We start from the raw sequence: 13,145 nt of genomic DNA on the forward strand, positions 1-13,145 counted from the left end.
ACCCGGCCCGGCTTGCTGAACATCATACTCCTGCTGCCACATCATCCCCACCTGCAAGGGCCCAGGGAAGACCCGCTGGAAGGCAGCCTGGAAGGAAGGTTGCAAGGAAGAGGAGACGTTGATGCCCTGCCTTCCATTTGATCCCCCACAAATGGCATCTTGTTTGGACTACCACAGCTTGGGTTCCTTTGGTTATGTGCTGCTGCTTCAGATTTTATTTTGTGTGCTTCCTGAGGTTGGCTAGTTTATCCTTCACCATGTTTGAAATGCAAGTTTGCATGTATGTTGCTAGCTGTTCAAGTGCTGCCATTCTGTTTTTGATCCTTTTTATAATTTGCTCAAATAAAAGCCTTTTTGTTGATTTGAAAAACGTGCCTATTGTTTGTAATACTGTGGGTATTATTTTAGGCATCAAACATTACAAACAAATAAAATGTTTAATCTAAACTATTCACTAACTCATGTGGGGGGGGGGGTCATTTGGTGTGCCAACATGGTAGACAATTTAAACAACCTTCAAAAAAATCCTGTTAAATATACAAACAAAAGCTAAATCAAAACTATTTCCTATTAAAATATTCTAAATGGTGACATAACTATAAACACCTAAAGAAAGTGGGAAAGATAACCATTAAACATTAAAAGCAAAAAATTTGAAATGTGGAGGACCACTAAAAATATGATACGTCGGGCCAATAAAAGTTTGCAAAAATCTTACTACATCACAGCTAACAAATGTCACTTTTCAGTATGGAACAACTCAGTTGAAATAACATGAGCTAAATAACTGATTAGTTATAGCAAGAGAAGAATGAATAAAACGACGGCATCAAGCATTGGTTATTGTGTGTTTTGCTTCAGTGTTCTATTGCTAGAATTAATCTTTCTATTGACGAATGTGCCATATCCCAAAGAAACGTGAGTTTTACCTGAACGAGCGCTCCCGTGGCCTCATTTAGTCTGAGCATGCGCGGGGTTTTTGTACGTTGGTTTTGTGTACTCACCACCAAACATGTACGTTCGGACAGGATTTGAGCGGACGGTTTTAAAACAAGTTTGGAAATAAATGTCTGCTGAAAAACGGCCCGGCGGGCAAATGTACGGTGAAATTCTGTACGCTCGTAACTACACACGACCAAACATGTATGCTGAAACTGGTCCGCGGGCCAGTTTCAGCAAACATGTTTGGTCGTGAGTATGGGGCCTAAGTGTAGCAATATGGTTACATTTAATGAAGGTATAACATTTAGCAACTTATTGCTACACTTTGGCCCCTTTCACATGGGGCAGTGGAGGTGCGGTGACGGTATAGCGCCGATATACCATCGTATTTACTGCGATATTCGGTCGCTAGCGGTGCGGTTTTAACCCCCGCTAGCGGCCGAAAAAGGGTTAATACCACCCGCAATGCGCCTCTGTAGAGGCGCATTGCGGGTGGTATTACCGCGGTTTCCCATTGATTTCAATGGGAAGGAGCGGTAAACACCCCGCTCCTATACCGCTCCAAAGATGCGGCTAGCAGGGCTTATGGAGTGGTCCTGATAGCGCACCTGAAAACTGCCTCACTGTGAAAGGGGTCTTAATAATGTACCAGCAGGTTGCCCGAAGCATGCAATCAGCCTAATTTCAAACTGTCCCACAAAAGCCTGATGTGTGATCAGATTCTAATGGTTTGGGGTTATTGTTGAATTTGGCTCCTTCTGTACATTCTGCATATTATTTTAGAAAAGTCAGATGTTCAATAAAACAAGGAATTATGTCTCAGCAGGAGCCCCTTTAATAGAAGCGCTTGTAATAATTAATTAGCTTTTCAAAAGCCCTATTTTTTTTTTTTTTTTTTCATTTTTATTTCAAGTTTTAGTGTATTTTTCCCTGCTTCTTTAGATATCAATAATGTGTTGTGCGCTATTAATTTTCACTTAGTTAATAGTTAGCTATAATTAAGATGGGAGAGCAACATAAAATGAATCTCACAGGGGCTATGACATTCTAGTAAGTCTGCTTGGCATTTACAAGTACGATGTATATTTATGGTAGTAGATTAATGCAGTATTTATGTAACATGGCAGAGGCCACTACTGTGCCTTAGGGAGGCCATACACAGTCAGATCTCTCATCAGTAACAATATGAGATTAGAGATCAGTTTATATGCCAAACCCACAGTGACCCCTCATTCTTTCTTGGCTAGCACCAGACTGCAGTGCATGTGTGAATAAAGGATGACATTTCTGTACTACTGACGTAAAAGAGTACACTGAATTTGTTGCATCATGTGCAGTCAGACTGAAATCTACTGACACGACACTTAGAATTTACTGGCACAGACACGTTTTTACTGGCGTTGCCAAAAGTTACACAATTACAGTTTTAAGTGCAAATTTCAGTATTTACAGTAGGCTACAAACAAGTACAATATGCAATTTAGAAATGTGATTTATGGTAGAAATTAAGGCAAAAAAAAATATTTCTTATTTCTTTTCCGATATAGTAAGTAAGTAGCTCAGGCACAGGACTCAGGAGTACAAGAAATTAGAATGGGTGGCACACACATGCATGAAACGGACTCTAACAGTGACAGCAGTGTGCAGTAGCACAGATTATGATGACCCCTCACTGACACAACACGTTCCCTCCTGAGTCACAGAGACAGTCTCTCCTCATGCCAAGTGGTCCCTTTAGTCCACTCCAGTCCAAACAGCACTGACAGCCCCGCTCCTGACTTGCCTTGCTCTGCCGTCCCTCACACTCGGTTTGGGCCACTCCACTCTGCTCCCTTGCACCACAACGTCACACGACATGCTCAGACAGAACCTCCACCAGGCCTGTCCCCTACTGGCACCACCCGAACACACTGTAGTAGGCACTCAGATGGTCTCGACCAGCTCCGGAACCAAACAAGCCGAGCCTCACAGCCATATTTTTTACTGGCAACCTTTTCCTCTTACTGACAATTACTGGCAGGAGAAACATGCCCATTTTTTAATGGCTGCCAGTAAAAATACAGACGGTTGGCAACACCGTGTGCAATACTCACACATTGTAAGGAAGAATTCATGTAAATGAAAAGATACAAGTGGATCAAAGTCAAGAGACTGTAATAATGAGATTCCTTTACTAGGTATTTCATGCATGCTGACTTGTGAAGGGACATTTATTTAGGCTTAATTAAAATAAACCTGTACTTAGAAGTATTTAGGTCACGTTCATGCAAACATGCTGTAGCATATGCCCGTACGAAGGCCATGTTTGCCTGCACAGGGATGCACAGGTGTTCTGTGCATCCCCTTGTAGGCAGTGCCGCTCCACTCTGCTCCCTTGCACCACGACGTCACACGACATGCTCAGACAGAACCTCCACCAGGCCTGTCCCCTGCTGGCACTGCCGAACACACTGTAGTAGGCACTCAGATGGTCTCGATCAGCTCCGGAACCTGCTAGCAGATGTGCCTTTTTCTTACACAAATATATAAAAAAAAAAGTTTGGATAGGGTTCCACTTTAACTACATTTTTCAACCCCCTCCAACACGTTTATGACTCCTGTCCTAACATTGACTGTGTGCAAATGCTTGCGGGCAGCAGCTTGTATTCATACATAAAGATTTGCCTCCAGGCTGTACATGGAAACAGTGCTGACCCTAGGCAAACGGCTAGTTGGCTGGTCTGGTACTACATACATTCCAGATTAATGCACAAGTTGATCCAATAATCCTGTGGAATTGTCGGGGAAGTGTTTGAAATTCTGACAATGTTTTATTGATGTGTGTGATGACTGTATGTCATATTTCTTGTCTGAGTATTACAGGCATGGCAAGTAAGGGGAAATCTCACCAATAAGGTAATTGACAAAAATATATTCACTACACACAGCTCTTCTTTTAAATGGGTTTTATTATTTCTATGTATTTCTTTGAGGTTTTTTCTCAGAACAAAAAAAAATCCCCTTAGTCAGTTAATTTAAGAAAAATCTTTTATGTTTTATTTTTATTTTTTTACAATAAAAGATAAAGTTGTTTACATATTTCAGACAAAAGTACTGGGGTAAAAGTAAGATTTTTTTTTAGTCAGTTAAATAAGACATATTAAGACATATTAATTATATATATTTAGGGTGGACTTAAGTCGATTTAAATCACAATTTAAATCACAATTTAAATCATGATTTAAATCACTAATAAAAAAAGCTTGATTTAAATCATAATTTTTGAAGAGCAACTGTCATCCCTGTCTCGCAGTGGCTCCTTTTATTGAAGATAAAGTTGTTTACATATTTCAGACAAAAGTACTGGGGTACAAGTAAGAAAATTATTTTTAGTCAGTTAAATAAGACATATTAATAATAAATATTCAGGGTTGACTTGATTTAAAACAAGTTGATTTAAGTCACAATTTAAATCATGATTTAAATCACTTGTAAAAAAAACTTTATTTAAATCATCATTTTTAAAGAGCAATTGTCATCTCTGTCTCGCAGCCGATCCTCTTCTGACCCACTGTTGACTGACCGACAGTCCCATTCACTTTAATGGGATGGCTGGTGATGCAGCATTGACACAACCAGGTGAGGGATGTGGCGGCAGCAGGTAAATGCATGCCCGCTAACAGGCACTGCCATGATGGATCTGAAATGACAGGTGCTCTTTCAATGTAAGGACTTATTCTTGCTCGTAGTTAGAATTTTTTAAACAAAATTAAGGTTTCCTATTTCGAATAATAAGCTGTCAAGTTAGTAAAACAGAGCGATATCAGAACCGACTCCAATCATACAGTTTGTAGTGTACATAGATTTGCAAAACAATGGGATAAATAAATATTTCTCAACTTTGTTTTATCTTATGGTTAAAATTGTGTGAATTAATCAAAAATTTACCACAAATGTAAATATTGCAGAATATACAGCCTCATGCCACATAATTAAGCACCGTTTTAAACTGAATAAACTAAATTATTAATGTATCTTAAATAGAAAACTATCTTTAGGAAGGTTTTCTACTCCAAAAGCATTTTATTAAAATAAAATAATTCTGATAATCTACCACTTGCAGCCAATTTACCGCATGACCAAAACTAGTAGATCTAATTTGAATATTCACATCGTATCTCATCTGACATCTAAAAAAATTTAAAACATCAAAAAAGTGCTGGAGCAGGGTAGAAATATGTCAGCAGAACAGAACCTGCATCCATTTGGCTGCAGCTGATGATCGGGTATTCTGACAGATGCCAGTGCTTTTCTGCAGCAAAGCCCAGCATAGTTTGCGAAGTGTCGTGGAGGCACCCTGTATTCAACGTTTGTAACATAAAGATTTCTTACAAACAATAAAAAAAAGGATATAATAGCGTATAAACATGTTAACTTTATTAATATGTATTGTTTCCTTTAACGTATATGCAGTATAGACAGTTAATTACTGTAGAGTTGTTGGAATTCTGTCTTGAATAAGGTATACGTTTGTTTTTAACCTGTTTTGTGTCTTTATAATTTTGTAAAAAAGTTGTTTAAAATGTTGGTTGCATAAGAGATATATATTCATTTTTAAAGAAGTGGTTTCTAGTGTAGACTAGAGTCGTGTCTTACATAACTGATGGGAAATTGCGTATCATTATTTTCTATTCCTTGACACTGTAAAATATTCTGTGGGGGGCTTTATTTACTTGTACTGAAAAATACTTTCTAAATGTGCGCCGTTTAAGAGACATGTACTATATACATTTTCCACTTTTCGGAACCCTCCCCCCTCCGGTGTCACATTTGGCACCTTTCAGGGGGGAGGGGGGTGCAGATACCTGTCTAATACAGGTATTTTCACCCACTTCCGGGAACAGACTACCGTTGGAGTCACGCCACTGTCTCCTGGGAAACACACTGTGAGGATGGCCCGCACCGCTCGCGCATGTGCAGTAGGGAATCGGGCAGTGAAGCCACAACGCTTCACTTTCTGATTCCCTCACCGAGGATGGCGGCAGGGGCAGCCGAGAGACGAGCGATTGCTCAGCCTTGGCTGCCGATATTGAAGGCGCGCTGGACAGGTAAGTGTCCATTTTTTAAAAGTCAGCAGATGCTGTATTTGTAGCTGCTGGCTTTAAAAAAATAAAAAAAATTCAGGTGGACCTCCGCTTTAACTTACCCTGCAATGGATTTGTTTATATAGTCATCCATTGGTTAATGAGGTTTTAGTTTAGCTTAAATAAAGATTTCTTATAATAATTTAAAAAAGGATATAGTAGCTAATAAATGTTAAAAACAAAGTACTATAATATTGTAAATATATTATAGAGACAAACAATATACAAGCAATGGGTTGTGTGTGTCATATGTATTACTGATGGGAAATGTGATCATGTAATATTTCTTATTTTCTATTGAACACTGTAAACGAATCATGTTCTGATGAGGAATTCCCTTGTCCGGGGAACACGACTGTTTCCTCAAGAGACAAGCCTATTATTAAGTGATGCACTTGATTTCTCAGATTGCAGACTGCATGTGTGCTCTCCGTTGCCCTGCCATGAAACCGATACTGCGAGAAGCTGTGAAGGAGATATTTAGTGAGTTCTTCAGACTACAAACAAAACCTTTGCTATCACTTGCCTCTGTATTATCATCGGGTCTGTCGTTTAACTCCTAGCTGAGCCTCAATGGGGAATCTTAGAGATGCCTGTGATTTGTACAGTTGTTTCACACACCAGTTACAAAATGATGCCCTACGGGCAGTATAGATAAATTCAGGAAAGCCTGTGCCCAGAATTGCTTTTTTTTTTTCATGGTGGCCAAGCTGTCTTAAATTACATAGCTTTTTACAGCCTCAGGTTAAGATCTGGCCGCTGGAATAAATGCCTCGTCTGCATCTCATATGCTCAGATGTTTGAGCACAAATTAATGATAATTAAATGCTCTAAACTGCTCGGTTCATGCACTCATAAAAGCTTTGCATACTCAAATACAAAAGTAAATGAATTATTACATCTTATCTATTACAATGGGTTTCAGAACAAGATTATAGTAGTTAGCTAAATTAATATCTTGCTAAAGTTTTGGGCAGTGTCTGATTGATGTATACAAGAGCCCAAACATTATCCATATTGTTTAGGGCATGAGCAGGGCCACCTTAATAGCATTATGGGCCCCTGGGCAAAGTAATGCTATGGGGCCCCTACAAGGTTGGCCCAATTTACACACCTACTCTCAAGAACGTAAGTACAATATATCTAATTTACAGCATGTCACTAGCCACCGTCCCCTGTCACCAGATTCATCATGTCACTTGCCATCGTCACCTGTCAACAAATTCAGCGTGTCAATTGCCACTGTCACAGGGGAGGGGGAGGGTGGGAGAGAAGGAAGGCGGGGAAAAGGAAGAGGGGAGAGAAGGAAGGGGGGAGAGAAGGAGTGGGGGAGGAGAGGGAGAGAAGGAAGGAGGGGTAGACGAAAGATGGGAGAGAATGAAGGGGGTGTAAGGAGGGGGGAGGAAGGGGAGAGAAGGAAGGCGGGGGAAAAAGAAGAGGGGAGAGAAGGAAGGGGGGGTAAGGAGGGGGGGAGGAGGGGGAGAGAAGGAAGGCGGGGGGGAAAGGAAGGGGGGGAGAAGGAGGGGGTAAAGAAGGAAGGCGGGGGAGAAGGAAGAGGGGAGAGAAGGAGGAGGAGAAGGAAGGGGAGGGGGAGAAGGAAGGGGAGGGGGAGAAGGGGGGGTCTGGTCACAGTGCTCACCTACTTGAATGGTCCCCAGGGGCTCTCAGTCAGTGACTTCTCTCAATGTGGTTTGGCTCCTTAATCTTCTCGACCCCACATTCTCTTTACAGACGTAGCAGCACACATGCAGGGAGAGATCGGCAGGAGAAGGGATGTGTGTGTGTCATGCTGGAGGGGACGGGACAGAGCAGTGTGGTAATCCCTTCCAGGCCACACATCTCCCGAGCCGCTTTTCACTGCACATTGAGCAGTGAGGATGAAGCAGCTCAGCGGCCATTAAATGAGGGGGAGGAGAGGAGCAGCTGGATTGAACTACGGGTTTTCGTCAGTGTACAGCTCTGCATCACTGCCAGCTAACTAAGGCTCTGCACAGCACCAGAAACACATGCCTCCACTCGCGGAACATCCGCAGCACACCTGGGAATGGGCAGGAAGAAATGCACCCTACCAAGCTCCCTCACTTCTTTCCTCCTACAGAGCGGCCAGCATACTAATTTCTGCACCTCTCGAGGGCGCACCAACTGACACTCCCCCGGCTAGTGCTATTTGTCTGGCTCTGATGGGGCCCCAGGTGAACGTGGGTCCCCTGGGCTGTGCCCAGGGGTGCCCACTCAGTAAGACGGCCCTGGGCATGAGGGGGGGTTCTGTAATTCTTAGCCTTGTGGTTAAAAGATCAATTATTTTAGATGAAAATGTTCAGTGATAAATTTGTTTGCATGCCATTTTTACACATAAGTACTTTTTTAAACCTGAAATGTAGTATTATTTGGGAGGTGTGTGTGTGTGTGTGTGTGTGTGTGGGGGGGGGGGTTAACAACATGTATTTGTAGTGGCGTGTATCCCATGTCCTACAGCAGAGATCTCCATACTTTCTAAACACAGGGCATGTTTACTGTCCGGCAGATTTTGGGTGGGCCAGAATGTAGCCATTTGGAGTAGAAAAGGTCCTAACTTCGGTGGGAAAAAACATATGTAATGCATTTTAGTTTTTTTTTTTTTGCTGATCAGCACCATGGGAAAATCTTAATTATCAATGCTTCTCCCTCACTTTGCATAAACAACAACCATGCATCTAAACTGTACAGAGAAACATGCATTAGCATGCAGTGAAGCTCATGAAAACACATTACATATGTATAGGTGTGCATAAGAGCCCCTTAAGCCTCGTACACACGGCCGAGGAACTCGACGGGCGAAACACATTGTTTTGCTCGTCGAGTTCCTTGTGAGACTGTTGAGGAACTCGGCGAGCCAATTTTCTCCATTCCCGTCGAGGAAAGAGAGAACATACTCTCTTTTTGTCTCAACGATTTTCTCGACAGTTTCCTCGTCGAAAAATGTACACACGACCAGTTTCCTCTGCCAAAAAAAAAACCCAGCAAGTTTCTTGCTGGTTTTTGCAGAGAAACTCGGTCGTGTGTACGAGGCCTAAGACAGACTAATCAGATTATTTCCATAAAGCTGATCTGTTTCACGTGCCTATAAAATAACACAATATATACACTTCTTATTACTTGTGGATCTACAGGCAAATAAAATCAAGCAATTAGTCAGTCAGCCTGGCCTTTTACATACCAAGAAAAGGTGTTACAAATAGCATGTGTTTTTACTATACAATGCACTGTGCTAAATGTTATTTAAAATCAGTGCACATAATTTAAAATTCTTGCCAATACATATAATCCACCAATGTCACCTTGGGGGAAATAATCATGTTTATTCAATAAATTAAAACAAAGAGCAATGATAACTTGCAATGTACATTCAATGGTATGATGGGTTTCTTATGGTGTGCACTTAGTACTAATTAGATAGAGTACCAAGTCTAGTCATTTATTAGGGAGGCTCTTGGTACACGAGCACAGGATGCCCACTTTCTATATAAAGTGATGTTTTACAGAACATGTTCCCGCTACACTGATTGGTATGTAGCACACTGACAGACACCTACGCTGCACCTGGTTTCCCTCTGGCTCCTCATTTTTGTTGACCTTTAAAATATAGTTTTCAACCATGCTGTATTATTAACACTTGAGCAACATAAACGGTTGATATGTCTCAAAAAATATCATGAAAATATATGTTTATAGTAAAATTGGACAACACAGACAATGTAAATTTGGCTACCTTGTAAATCATGCTGAACTTCAAGCATAGAACTAAAGCAGAGATGAAATATATACAAGGGAGCTGTTTTATTTGCCAAATGATTTGTATTTCTGTCTATCCAGTTTTGAGATTTACACATTTCTGTCAAACAGTACAGCTATGTTTGGCAGGGCACTAGACCTGACTGTTGTCTGATACATTTGCAGGTCAGCCTGTGACTGGACAGTGAAAGGAGAAGCAGCAGAGTGATGAGCTCATCTCTCTGTTAATCTGATATTTCCTGCTATCTGCATGTTCCCTGTTAGCACATGAGCACTGTCTCAATGTGTGCTGCTTCTCCCTCTCTCCATCTGATTTTTGCTATACAGGGACTGCAAAAATCTCATAACAAGTCAAATTCAGGTACTTACACTGCTTGCATGAAAAAAAAGAATAGATAATATTCAATAATGTGCATTAAAAGACCTACAACCACCAATTCATATCTCTATGGAAGAACATTCAAAGTATGGAAGATTAAAAACAAGCTCATGGCTGCGACAGCCAGCTGTCATGCTGTCATGTATTGTAAAGATGATATGCAAAGCTGTAAAGCAGCCCAATTGCTTTTACAGCACTGTGTCCTGTCCCCACTGGACCACCTTCCCTTGGTTCCCAAGCTCTTTTGCTTTTCCCAGGGGTCGGGCCACAACATTATGTGTCAATGAAGCGGAAAGCATTGAGCCCTAATCATTTACAGTTTCAAAGCTGTCATTTCCTGGCTGCTGTGCCAAGAGGAAGCAGCTAAGTAATCAAGCACAATACGTTCTTGGTTAGCTGTAATGGAAACAAAGGAAGACATTGGAGACCCCTGAATTGTCTCCATAAGGACCTTTCACCTGCCCAGTTCTATTGCATGCAGGCTTGATATCCACCTTGTGAAAGCAATAAAGCTAAATGATTTTTTTCCTTATTAAAATGATTACAAAATTCAATGTAAAGAAAAAAACAACTTAAAGGGGTTGTAAACCCTCATGTTTTGTCACCTTAATGCATCCTATGCATTAAGGTGAAAGAACTTCTGTCTGTCACCGGCCACCCAGACTCCCCGTTTTACTTACCTGAGCCCTCGAACTTGACTCTTGATTGTATAGATTGATAGCAGCGCAGCCATTGGCTCCCGCTGCTGTCAATCAAATCCAATGACACGGGCACCGGGGGGCGAGGCCGAGTCATACATTCAGCGTCTATGGATGCTGAATGAATGATTCGGAAACATGCCCGCAAGGTAACCCCCCGGGAGAGCGCTTCTCCTAGGGGGTTACCTGATGAGAGGAGAAGCTACGAGAGCTGCAGAGGGACCCCATAAGTCATGCATCGGGGCCAGGCTATGCAAAACGAGCTGCACAGTGGAGGAAAGTATGATGCTTGTTAATTAAAAAAAACAAAGCTTTACAACCACTTTTAATAGTAAGCCCATTGCCTTGCACACACCTGAAAATGCAAATACTGAACAGAGTGCGCACATGAATGTAAACAGGGATTTCATCACGTGTGTTATTTATCACTACATATGTTGGGGTTTGAGCAATAATTCTGGGGCCATTAGTTACATTTTATATTATTTAAATTTTGCACTTAAGTGATGAGCTGTAAAGGCATTAAAATTGTCAACTATTGACAATTTGGGGTACCATAATCTTTCAACATTTTACTGGCGCATGCAGTTTAGAGGCTTGACAAATTTAGTACCTACTTATTCAACACTACCTCATCTCTTATGTAGTACAAAGAATTGGGGATTACATTGGGTTTGTGTGCAATATAATTCATTTAGTGTATTTTTTCCTGAAAATATAGATAAGTCTTTCAACAGCTAAATGTTATTTTCATATGGACAAATGACAACACCACACCAATTCAACATAGAGATGCAGAGAGTTATGATATGAAATACTGACCACAAATAAAATAACCCATGAGGCTTTGTAAATTATGTATTTCGTTTTTTGGATTTATGGGCTACTTTGACAGCTGTCTGTTGCACAGAAAGCAGGTATTAGAGAATCTCAGATTCCTCCTATATTGAGTTGTATTGTAACTGTACTGTCTGCCCTCGTGTTGTAAAGCACTGCGCAAACTTTTGGCGCTATATAACTCCTGCATTATAATAATAATCTCTTTTGCTTATGATATAAGACGTAAACATACAAGAGTTTGGCATCTGGATGGAGAAGCCTTTTAAAGCTGACTTCCAGGTATGGATAGTTACACTGATAGGACCAATGTAAGTATTCATATGCTTTACCTGTGGGTCTTCTGTGGAAGCAGAGTATTACTGTAGTATCCACCGCTACTACAATGATCACAACTGTCTTCTGGGTCCCATGCACCATTTACAGAGCACCTTGCATTTTCCTGAATAAAAGCTGGACCAACGTAACTATGCAGTAGAATCCATACCTGTAGTTTAGCCTTAAATACAAGTGTTTTGGGGTAATATTTGCTGGTATTTTTTTTAAACATCATCATTATTATCACTACTTTTGATATGCAGAGGTGTCAAACCAGAATTTTCTTTCTCTGACAACAGGCTCTAAGTTTTCATTGAGGACTCCAAGGTGCGTACCTATCATCTAAAAGATATAATATGTCCAGCATGTTTAGCGTATGACTTAGGGCCTTTTTGCTTGATCAATGTACATATGAAGACGCAGGAGACCCCCCCCCCCCCAAAAAAAAAAAGGTATTTGTGTAGGACACCTAAGCCATTTCTGGTGCCTTTAAATTTCAAAGGTTAATGTGTTTAAACAGATAGATCAGAGAGACTACAATTATGTTTTTCTCCAGATTAGGCCCCCTTTTACATGAAAGGTCTGAACAGACCCTCCATTCTTCTCTATAGAGTGGCAGATGTAAACAAACTTGTGTCCATTTACACCTGCCTACCTCCAATCTGACCCAGAGGGAGGACAGCCGGTCCAGTTACATCTAAATGCCCATAGAGCAGAGTGGATTGTGTCCTTTCTGCATGAACTGAGCGGTCATGGACCTATCATCCACCCGCTCTGCTCTGCTCAGCAGGGGATGAGCTGTAATCAGGGGGGGGGGGGGCTGAGGGGCCGCTAATCCGCAGATGTTTTTTCACCTTAATGCATAGAATGCATTAAGGTGAAAAAACTTTTACCTTTACAACCCCTTTAAGCAAAGTGTGAAATGGCCAGAATGTGAACCAATACACTTGTAGGCCTTTTATATTTGAGTAAGAAATATGACAGATGTATACACTGATTACTTGCTTGGGAAATACAGTATATATTGCTTGGTAAATATACAATAAGCTGCACTGCAAGTGTTAAATGCTAATTTTT

The 13,145-nt window shown here is 41.0% G+C and overlaps 1 protein-coding gene across 4 annotated transcripts in view; it reads left to right on the forward strand.

Moving 5' to 3' along the window:
* Nucleotides 1-13,145, forward strand: part of FGF12 (fibroblast growth factor 12) — a 614,009-nt gene that overhangs the window by 373,992 nt on the left and 226,872 nt on the right. The gene's annotated exons all lie outside the window — the stretch shown is intronic.

This window comes from Rana temporaria, chromosome 4, assembly GCF_905171775.1.
Source record: "Rana temporaria chromosome 4, aRanTem1.1, whole genome shotgun sequence".
Lineage (NCBI taxonomy): Eukaryota > Metazoa > Chordata > Amphibia > Anura > Ranidae > Rana > Rana temporaria.